Raw genomic sequence first — 11351 nt, 5'->3', positions numbered from 1 at the left:
TAAGCAGTGCTTTGGACATGGGGGGGGGGGTATTACTAAGTCGTCTCCGTAGCAAGTGTGTATTGTTGCCGCCCTATTTTGTTTTCATCTTTTCACCAGAGTGGTAGATCTTCTAAAAAGGATATCTTCTAAAAAAGACTCCTAGACTATGTGACTATCCTTATTTAAGGGATTGGTAGTAATTGTAGTTCTTGAAGAAAAGTAGACCAGAAACGTTTCCTTTGGCTCTGTTCTACCTGGGAATGAAACCAGGTGGCTGACAGACTTGAGTAGTGACGAAACCTTTCAAGGAGATCTCTTTGAGTCATTGAAAACTGTAAACTGAAAATATTCTTGCTTAGACCATCTATACCATTTCTTAGCTGTTGCCCTAGGGCTAACCTTGCCTAAGGCATAAAAAGACCGATTATATACAAAGGGTGTGACACACAGAACAAAGCACAATTTAGAAAAGGACAATCCAGTTCAATTGGGTCTCTTAATGCATCTACACATCTTGCTGTGTACACAAAGACTACAAGGCCTTACAAGAGTTTTGACTTCCATGTCTTAGAATTTATATATCTATTGATAGTAGTCTTGAGGTAAAGGGGCAGGCTAGCCATAAAAGCATTAAGTTCCTTATAGGCAGTAGTTCTTAGCTGTATCAAAGCCCCTACATGCTTTTGCATTCATTTGTTGCTCCTTTGGAACACAGGAAACTAACTTAAATGTGCTGGTGCTCATTTTTTTTAGCTGTGTCTTGTCCAGAATGATAGTTTTTGCCTCTGATGCAGTAGTCTCGTGTTTTCTGTCAGCATCTGTGAAACTAACAGCCTAACTTACAGCCCTGTGAATAGAGTAAAATCCAATCCGAGACTCAGTAGTCTTGGCATTGAGGACTGAATGCTGACAGAAACATGATTTTCTGGAAGAGAAACAGTATTGCAGGTTTGGGAACATAAGATATCCTGGCAGCTGGTAATTAATTATCTCACCTAAGTAATGGGTAAAAGAATACAAAATGGGGGGGGGGGCGATTAAGGATCTTCACTGTCTAACTGAACGGGAGTTTAATGTTTAGAGTCATTGTAATAAATATTGCACCAAGCTGTCCAATTAATGCCTTGATTGTTACTAACTCCTGCAAGCACAATCATTACAAATGGTCAACAATTCCTGTGGTCCTGACTGAAAGGAAATAAAGCAGCATCCAGGATGTCCTAGATGTAAAATAAATGGTGTTGGCAATAAGAAATAATGTGTTTGGTTGAGTTTTGGATAAATTTAAAAAAAAAAAAACACTAGACGTTCATTTGCTTGTGCAACAAGCTGTTTACATGCGAAAATGAGTGGAAAGCCTCATCTCAAAGAGTAAAGCAGGGCACGTCACAGCTTTGGCTCCTGACCTAGTGAGGACATGAATCTGGATACAGGAGTAACAGAAGGTACCAAAGACTGCAAGGTAAAATGCAGCAGTGGGCAGGCATGGACAAAAAGAAGCCCTGAGCTCTGATTTTCTCTAGATGCTAACAGGCATCACCACTGCCATGGGAGAGATAGCTGTGCCACTATTAAGGCACTGACTTGGGAGCAAGGGACTAAAGAAGAAAAAGACCAATAAATTTGTCTTTCCACAAACTAATCTCCCCCAACTTTCCGCCTTCTCAGTTGGGAAACAAGACAGCCTCGTACCAACTTTGCTATAGCTACTGACTAGATCGTATTTAGACTCTTCAGTTAGCAAAGTATTTATACACATTCAGAATTAGTGTAATGTTGACTTTCAAGTCTGAAAGTCTAATGGAATCAGTGTATTACATGCCCCAATTGTCAATGAGATTTTCCTGTTCAGGAACTGTCAACCTACCTTCCTGTCTCATAGTCCAACAGAAACTAAAGAATCTGGAGGAAAAAATAAAATCATACTGTGTTAAAGATTTAATGGCAGCAGAAACGTAAGCTGTTTCTTAGCACAACAACTGCCACCTACCTGATGCCACTAAGTACAGTCATTGCTAAAAAAAAGATCCCTTAACCAGCTATGATTTATGCCTAACTATGGAGACTTTATGATTCACTGTTAAGACGTCTTCGCTTTGGTGTGGATCGCATTAACTTAGAAAATTAACATGGGCCCGACAGATCTTTCAAGTAGAAATTATGTTTAAAAGTGCAGCTCTAGGAGGCTATCAAATGGCTCACCTGGTAGAGTGCACACATCACCATGCATAAGGACCGTGCCCGGGCAACCACAGGGAGCACCTGCAGAGAAGTTCCACCAGCAGTGCTGCAGTGTTTCTCCCTCTCTCTGTCTCTCCCTGTCTCTAACTGGAGGGAAGGGGGAAAATGGCTGCCAGAAGCAGTGATATGTAGGCACTGAGCCCCAGCCACAACCTTGGTAGCGGGGCGGGAGGAGAGGCAGCTCTCCCAACCATAGCTAGTAAGAATCAGAATTTTATATAACTAATGCGTAGCTACCCCCCTTTGGGGGGTGATTTTGTGCTCACCTCCACCATCTGAAGCAAAGTCACTGGCTTGTTGGGAACCTGAGTACACAGAATGTCTGGGCCTGCTATATTTACTTGGTAGTAATTTCAACCAGACCCCAGCAAGATTTTCCTGTAGCTATAAGTAATTTTAAAATGTATATGGAAGGACAGAAGAACTAAAATAGCTAAAGTGATTTCAAGAAAGAGTAGGAATGATTATCAACCCAGTTTCAAGACAATAGAGAGTGATAGACACTAATCAGAACAGAAAAATTAAAAATAACCCCACACAGATAACCACCAGCTGACTTTGACAGGTTCACAAGCATTGCAATGGAAGAAATAAATTTAATTTTGTTTTGTTTTGTTTTGTTTTGTTTTCCCAGAGCACTGCTCAGCTCTGGCTTATGGTGGTGCGGGGGATTAAACCTGGAACTTGACAGAGCCTCAGGCTTGAGAGTCTGTTTGCATAACCATTATACTATCTACCGCCGCCCAGAAATAAGTTTTTTATACAAATGTATTGGCACAATTGGTTATGAGCCAAATAAAACTAAACTTCAGACTTTACATAAAACTTAGCTCTCAATGAAGCATAGATTTAAATGAAAAAATATCAAACTTTCAGAAAAATTAAAAATCTTCATGGTGTAGATTAAGCGAAGAACTATTACGCTTGATACCAAAAGTAGGACCCATAAAAGGAGAAAATGATCATTTGAATTTCATTATAAGTTTTAAAGACCTTGTGATAAAGATGAAAGGACCAGCAACAGATGGAGAAATACTTTGAAGCCACATACCTATTCTCTATATAGAACTATCAAAATTCAGCATTTCAATATGAAATGAAAGAACTACATGAAGAGATTTCCAACTAAGAAAATAACGTGATTAGCAATCCATGAAAAAGTGTTCAACATCACTATCAGGGAAATGCAAATTAAAATCACAATGAGATTCTATCTAAACATCTAAAAGATGTTTATACCTGTACATAGTAATTCATTAAAGCTTTACTTTTAATAGCCAAAGACCAGAGTCCACCAAAATGTCCTCTAGTTGGAAAAATGGTTAACTTTGTCATATCCATGCAGTGGGCTGCTATTTACTCAGTAATAAAAACAGCACAGCTTGGGTAAATCTCAATAGCATGGTGAGTGGAAAAAGCCAATAGAATCTATTAATACAGTATTTTAAAATGATGGGAAGAAGTATATATAACTATGAAGGGATGGTATAAGAAACATCTTATTTTATTTTATTTTATGTATTTATTTGCCCCCAGCGTTATTTCTGGGGCTTGGTGCCTGCATTACGAATCCACTGCTCCTAGAAGCTATTTTTTCCCTTTAGTTGCCCTTGTTGTAGTTATTATTGTTGTTATTGATGTGGTTGTTGTTGGATAGGACAGAGAGAAATGGAGAGAGGAGGGGAGACACAGAGGGGAAGGAAAGATAGACACCTGCAGACCTGCTTCACTGCCTGTGAAGGGAACCCCCTGCAAGTGGGGAACCGGGACTTAAACCAGGATCTTAACCCAGTCCTTGTGCTTTGCGCCATGTGTGCTTAACCCACTGTACTACAGCCCAACCCCCAAGGAACATCTTTTTTGGTAATGGAATAGTTTATTGGGGAGGCGGGTGGTCATGCACCTGGTTAAGTGCATATAGTACTCAGCACAAGGATCTGGTTCCAGTCCCCGGCTCCTCACCTGCAAGGGGGACTCTTCACAAGCCGAGAAGCAGGTCTGCAGGTGTCTATCTTTCTCTACCCCTCTCTGTCTCCCCCTCCTCTCAATTTCTCTCTGTCCTATTCAATAAATAAATGGAAAAATAGCCACCAAGAGCAGTGGATTCATAGTGCACACTGAGCCCCAGCGACTGGAGGCAAAAAAAAAAGTATTGGTTGCAATAATGGCTACATAAATATAGCATGATAAAGTCAAAAAGAACTATACATACTGTATACAAATGGCAATTTCCTGGTATTACATCGTACTTTATATACTAGACAACCAATAAGGGAAATTGGATAAAAAGTACATACAGCCTCATCTTTATAACTTCCAGTGCATCTGTAATTATTTCAAAAGAAAAAGAAAAAAAAAGAATAGATCACATTTTACATGTAGACAGTAGTGTGATGATCCCTAATATGAAACAGCATGATAAATAATAACACATTATGAATTGTCAATATTGCTATGACTTGGGAACTATTGAAGTTGTCTTTGGCATTTGATTCATTTATTTCAAAGATTTTAAATAAGCAAAAGATACTGCCAACTTTCTTTTTGACAGTAATGTGAAACTTAAGCCACAACATTTTGACGTGACCTTCTTTGATCCTATTAGTGAAAAGTGTGATGTTGATTTAAAAACAGTGTGGTAGAGTGGTAGAAACAAAGATGACAGACTAGCAGGATCTTTTTTCATCTACCTCCCCAAGCAGATCATAACATGCATTAAAAACTGCATAGAAAGGGGATTCCATTGCAGACAAACTTCCTTAACTAAGGACAGCAGCTCATCTATCCCACTAGGGAAAGAGAAACAGGCTGGGGATATGGATCATACTGCCAACACACATGTCCAGTGGAGAAGCAGTTACAGAAGCCAGAACTGCCTTCTGTACCAAAAACAATTTTGATCCATACTACCACTGGGGAAATGACAGGAGGAACATGATAAGAGGGCTCTGAACTACAGCTCCATCAGGACCTAGAGAGAGAGGAGAAAGAGAGGGACATTTGGATGTAGTAATAGGGTTATGTGTGGCTTGGAGGGGAAGAGAGGATGGGACCTGGGAGAAAATGGCGACAATTATGTACAGATGTAGACAGTTGTAGAGATGACAAATAACCCATGTCTGTAAACTCAGAACTGTGGCTTGCAATGGAGGGATTGGGGATTCAGAACCCTAGTGGTGAAAACGGAATTGAATTATGTATACCACTGTTGACATGTAATTTTGTAAGTAAATATTAAATTACTACTACTAATAAAAAAAAAGACAACAGCTCAGATAAAGCTCACTGAGTTTCCCAGTTATACTTGACTCCTTCAAGTCCACTCCTAGATCTTCCACCCTTTTCCACACTACCACCTAGTACCCAAAGGCTCGGGGCCCCAATCTATTCCCTCCTCTGAGCCTCAGTTCACACTGGCCCACTCAGCACTTCCCATCTAATGGCCCCACTCTACTCCCCAGGATCCCGCCCTGCCTTGTACCATGCTTTGCAGGATAATAAGCCACAATAGGAAGAAACCCAGGAGACACAGAACTTTACTTGAGTGAACAAGGAGTAAGCTGAACCAAAACCCTGACACTCCAGTTGCAAGTTTGTGCCCACAACTTTACAGCAGAGAGGAAGAGGAAAATAAGAGCTAAAAAAAATACTGTGGAAGGGAGTCGGGCTGTAGCGCAGCGGGTTAAGCGCAGGTGGCGCAAAGCACAAGGACCGGCATAAGGATCCCGGTTCGAACCCCGGCTCCCCACCTTCAGAGGAGTCGCTTCACAGGCGGTGAAGCAGGTCTGCAGGTGTCTATCTTTCTCTCCCCCTCTCTGTCTTCCTCCTCCTCTCTCCATTTCTCTCTGTCCTATCCAACAACGACAACAACAATAATAACTACAACAATAAAACAACAAGGGCAACAAAAGAGAATAAATAAATAAAATAAAATAAAAATACTGTGGAAACTGCAGCTGCAACTTAGTTGCAGTTAACATTGGGTTTCAGGTCCCACAGTAACTGACTGTAGCAACAGAGATGGAGAGATCTCCACTTACCCAGTTTGTAATGTAACTGCAGTGTCAAACTTATGATTTGGCAAAATGAATTTCTTGAAACAGTTACAGCCAGACACTCACGACTGAGACCCACAGACCCCTTGCTCTCGTTCATAGACATGCGCACGCGCACACGCACATGCACACACACACAGAACATAATGTGAACACAGAGAAAATCACCCTCAATGGAGGATGTAGACAGCAATTTATAACCCCAAATTCAACCCCTACACCATAAGCCGGAGCTGAGCAGTACTCTGGTCTCTCACACTATCTCATTAAAATATGTATAATATTTTAACGGATTATAGACACAATATTTGGGACCATTATAAAAATACATAACCAGATTTTTTCCATGGATCCTCTATATAAACTTTCATTGCCCAGTTAGAGAAATCTTGAGTGGGCTTACACATGTGGAAATTGAAATCATGCCTGACAGATTTTCAAATCATGATTTTTTTTTATTTATGAAGGGGAAATCTGATTCACTAAACTGACTCTTAAATTGTGCCTTGCTCAGAGTGTTTAAATGCAGAAATCAAATGACTGTCATAGAAGCATTCAGATGCCTTTTAATCAACTCACTACTACCACGTAATGGAACATAAAATAGACTCACATAACAGACTGCATGAGGTTGGGAACATTGCTTTAGAGGGTCCTCCAAGATATGTTCTTGGGTGGCTTTAAAGTCTCTTTTTTATTTACTCACATTTTATAAGCCATGCATGTGTTCCAGGACTTTTCTGCTAGTGGCAAGATAAATTTAATAAGAGAATATACTGAGGGGGGTGGGTGGTGGCACATCTGGTTGAGTGCACATGTTATGATGTGCCAGGACCCAGGTCTGAGCCCCTGGTCCCCACCTGCAGAGAGAAAAGTTTTGCCAGTGGTAAAGTAGTGTTGCAGCTCTCTGTCACCCCCTTCCCTCTCAAATTCTGGCTGTCTCTATCCAATAATAAAGATCGTTTTTAAAAACGAAAAAGAAAATATACTGAAGTAGTGGGTCTAGGGATAATCTGATACAACTGGAATATGAAAAAAGTGCTTATACTTAAATGTCTTTTGAGATTTGTAAATTCAGCTAAATCTAGAGATAAAGGTCTATGGTATATCTATGTAATTCACATAAGATTATGTAATTCCTCTCTTATCCCCACTGTACAATTCATCCATGTTGGAAATAGCACCTCATCTTCATAGCAGACACAATTTGTCCAGACACAGAAGACTCCCCTGGATATTAAATATATTCATTTGAGATAACAATTCTTACGTATGTAGGAATTAATTGTGTAAAACTTGAAAGCAAAATGTATTAGAGTTGCTACTCATGGTTGTATTATACATATATCATAAACTCAACTTTATCAGTTACCAAAAACAGATTCTTTTTTTTTTCTTTTTGTCTCCAGGGTTATGTTGCACTTGTTCATCGTTGCTATTATTGTTGTTATTGCTGTCGTTGTTGTTGGATAGGACAGAGAGAAATCAAGAGAGGAGGGGAAGACATACAGAGGGAGAGAAAGATAGACACCTGCAGACCTGCTTCACCGCCTGGGGTCTCAAACCGGGATTCTTATGCCAGTCATGGCGATTTGCTCCGTGTGTGCTTAACCTGCTGCGCTACCGCCTGGCCCCCCAAAACAGACTTTCCAAAGTAATTTATCAAAGTCTTATAGTTTGATAATAATCCGTTCAAGTACTTTGTGCCTGGAAGCTTTTTTTAATTCTATTCCTCATTTATCTATTAAGATCTTAACATTTTGTGGGGGAGATAGAGTAATGGTTATGCAAACAGACTTTATTGCCCCAGGCTCTGAGGTAATAGGTTCAATCTCCCACACCAACATAAGCTAGAGCTGAGCAGTGCTTTGGTTATATATATATATATATATATATATATATATATATATATATATATTTATTTATTTATATATTTATATATATTTATATTTATATATATATTTATATATATATATATTTATATATATATATATATCATAAGTCAGGAGTGGAAAACTTTCTATAAGAGGATAGATAATATTGTTAGAGTTTGCAATTCATAGTCTCTGTCACTGTTGTTCCAATAAAGCTTTATTTACAAAAAGCAGAGTTTGGCTTAGAGGCCTTAGTTTGCTAACCCACAAAATATGAGTTACTCATATATGAATGTTTTTATTAAGAGAGTTGGTACCAGGGGAATTAATGTTTTGATAATATTTTACTGTAAATTGTAGGTTTAGCAGATTTGCTGTTTTTTCTCCTCATAGTTCATAAACTTTCTCCATATGATATGACTGTTAAGATCCCATAATTTTTAAATATTTATTTATTCCCTTTCATTACCCTTGTTTTATTGTTGGAGTTATTATTGTTGTTTTTGATGTCATCATTGTTGGATAGGACAGAGAGAAATGGAGAGAGGAGGGGAAGACAGAGAGGGGGAGAGAAAGATAAACACCTGCAGGCCTGCTTCACCACTTGTGAAGTGACTCCCCTGCAGGTGGGGATCCAGGGGCTCGAACCGGGATCCTTATGCCAGTCCTTGCACTTTGTGCCACCTGCACGTAAACATCTGCGCTACTGCCGGACTCTCTAAGGTCCTATAATTTTATGCAAGAGGTTCCAGCTTCAAGCCCCAAGCCCCATCACCCTGCCAACCCCACAATGGAGAAGCTTCACTAGCAGTGGAGCAGAGCTACTGGCATATCTCTGTCTCTCTCCCTCACCCTCTACTTATTTCTCTGTCTCCTATCAAAAGAAATAAAAACAATCAAATATTCGATAATCTTTATTTTGTTCACAATCAAGTTTAAAATTGTTCTATGGTTGTAAATTGTTGTATGGTGTGATTTCTATTCTAAATTTAGTTTATGATCTTCTTCAGCAAGGTTCTATCCACCACTCCCTTAAACCCCCTCACCCACATGAACGTTTCTAACTTGTATTGGATGACTACATTAACCTCATTTTAGGAACTGCCTTCCTCTGCCCTGCCATCTTTTTGGGGGGTAGGGGGGTAGAAATGGTAGCTTTTTGAGTCCTAGAACATGAAAGAAAAGAGTGAGGTTTAAGTCAGCAAAACAGGAGATTTTATTGTTCCAGAGTTCACAGTTGACTCTAAGCTTCTCTCAGTTCTGCATCTCTTCAACTGACTACAATTCACATAACAAGGAGCAGGGAAAGGCTTCTGGTTGTCCAGGGTTCCAACCTGCAACAATTTTAGAGACTTATATGACCACTAAGAATTTTATAATTGCATTTTGAAAGTTCAGTTAACTCAAAATTTGCATCTTTTTGTTCCTGGTTCCTTCCTTCCTCCCTTTCTTTCTATCGTTCATTCTTTAATGTTTTCTTTTCTTTATTTATTCAATAGAGATGAAGAGAAATCGAGAAGGGGAGGGAAAATAGGGTAAGAGACATAGAGACACCTGCAGCCCTACGTCATGAAGCTTTCCCCCTGCAAGTAGGGACAAGGGGCTTGAACTCGGGTTCTTGTACACTATAATGTGTGCACCAACACCTGGCCCCTTTGGTTCCTGGTTTCTTTTTAGGGCAGGGTTAGAGGACATCCAGCTCACAGGCCATATATTCTTTTGTCTGACATTGCCAAATGCAAAGCAATCTTAGGCAGGATTCACAATTTAATATATGTAGGTACTTCAACATAAGTAGGAACTTTTTTCATAACAACATTAAGTCCTGATTTTTTTTAAATATTCTGTTTTGTTGCCCTTTTTTTTTTTTAGTTTTGTAGTTATTATTGTTGTCATCGTTGCTGGATAGGACAGAGAGAAATGGAGAGAGGCAGGGAAGATAGAGGTAGAGAAAGATAGATACCTGCAGGCCTGCTTCACCGCTTGTGAAGAGATGCCCCTGCAGGTGGAAAGCCGGGGCTCGAAAAGATATCCTTGTAGGGCACCAAAATAAAAACCCTGGAGTGAGGGTGAGGGTGGATATTCCGCTTCCCGGGGCAGCGGGGGAGGGGGGGATGGGTGGGATGGGACACAGTCTTTTGGTGGTAGGAATGGTGTTTAGGTACACTCCTATTAATTTGTAGTCATATAAATCACTATTTAATTAATATAAGAGGGGAAAAAATGATTGTATGTCTCAAACTTTTTAAACCACATACCGAGTCTTTTTAATACATAGGCTGAGTCTTTGTTATATTGACTCTCTCAAAAGCCTAGACCAGGGAGAACAGAAGCAACCAGTGGCACAGCTATATACAAACAATGTCAAAAGACATAAATTATGGTTATGTTGGGTATTATACAGCAAATCTTAACAAAGTGATTTTTCAGACTTAACCCAATTACCAAATAATGTGATTATAAGAATAACTATCTTTTGTCTTCTTGAACCCTAAGACAGCAGGAACCTCACATTTCCACTATAGAGCCTATATTTTCCCCAGTCCTAGAACCTCTAGGGTGGGGCGCACTTTCTTGCATGCTTCTCTCAGTTCATACCAAATAATACTGCATTTGCTGATCCCAACCTAATCAACACAGCAAGTGCCACCACAGCATGCTTCACTTCAGACTGTGTCCAGAGACATCAGGCATGGAATGTCAACCCTTCAGCTTCATTACTCAGGTGAGACCTTTCCTTTCATAGTATTCTCTAATTCCATTCCAGGCAGTTTACTTCCTAACAAAGTCCCAAAACCTAGATATAGACCAGGTCCCATGAGACAAAGCATATGTTCACATGTATCCATAAATTAGGGCAAAATACATACCTGAAAGCAAAAGTACACAACAGTCTGCAGTGAGTCAGTATAAAGTTCCTAATGAAATAGTATCTAATTAGACTTAGATACCCTCCTCACCTACTTCCTATTACAGTTCTCTCACTCACTCCAAAGCTAACCTTATCAAAGCAAAGACTGCAAAAGCTGAATAATGGCAAGAGATTGGCTTACTTTAATGATGACTCTTTAGTCACTGTCAGGCCACCCCATCAGCTGGGGCCCTATTTGGGGAGTCCTGAGATTCCCGAACAGACATGGTGGGCCTAGACCTCAAATAAATCCCTCTCTCCATTGTTACAGGTCATCTCTATCAGGAA

Source organism: Erinaceus europaeus, chromosome 8 (genome assembly GCF_950295315.1).
Source record: "Erinaceus europaeus chromosome 8, mEriEur2.1, whole genome shotgun sequence".
Lineage (NCBI taxonomy): Eukaryota > Metazoa > Chordata > Mammalia > Eulipotyphla > Erinaceidae > Erinaceus > Erinaceus europaeus.
The sequence above is the reverse complement of the archived record's forward strand: the minus strand, read 5'-3'. Positions refer to the sequence as shown.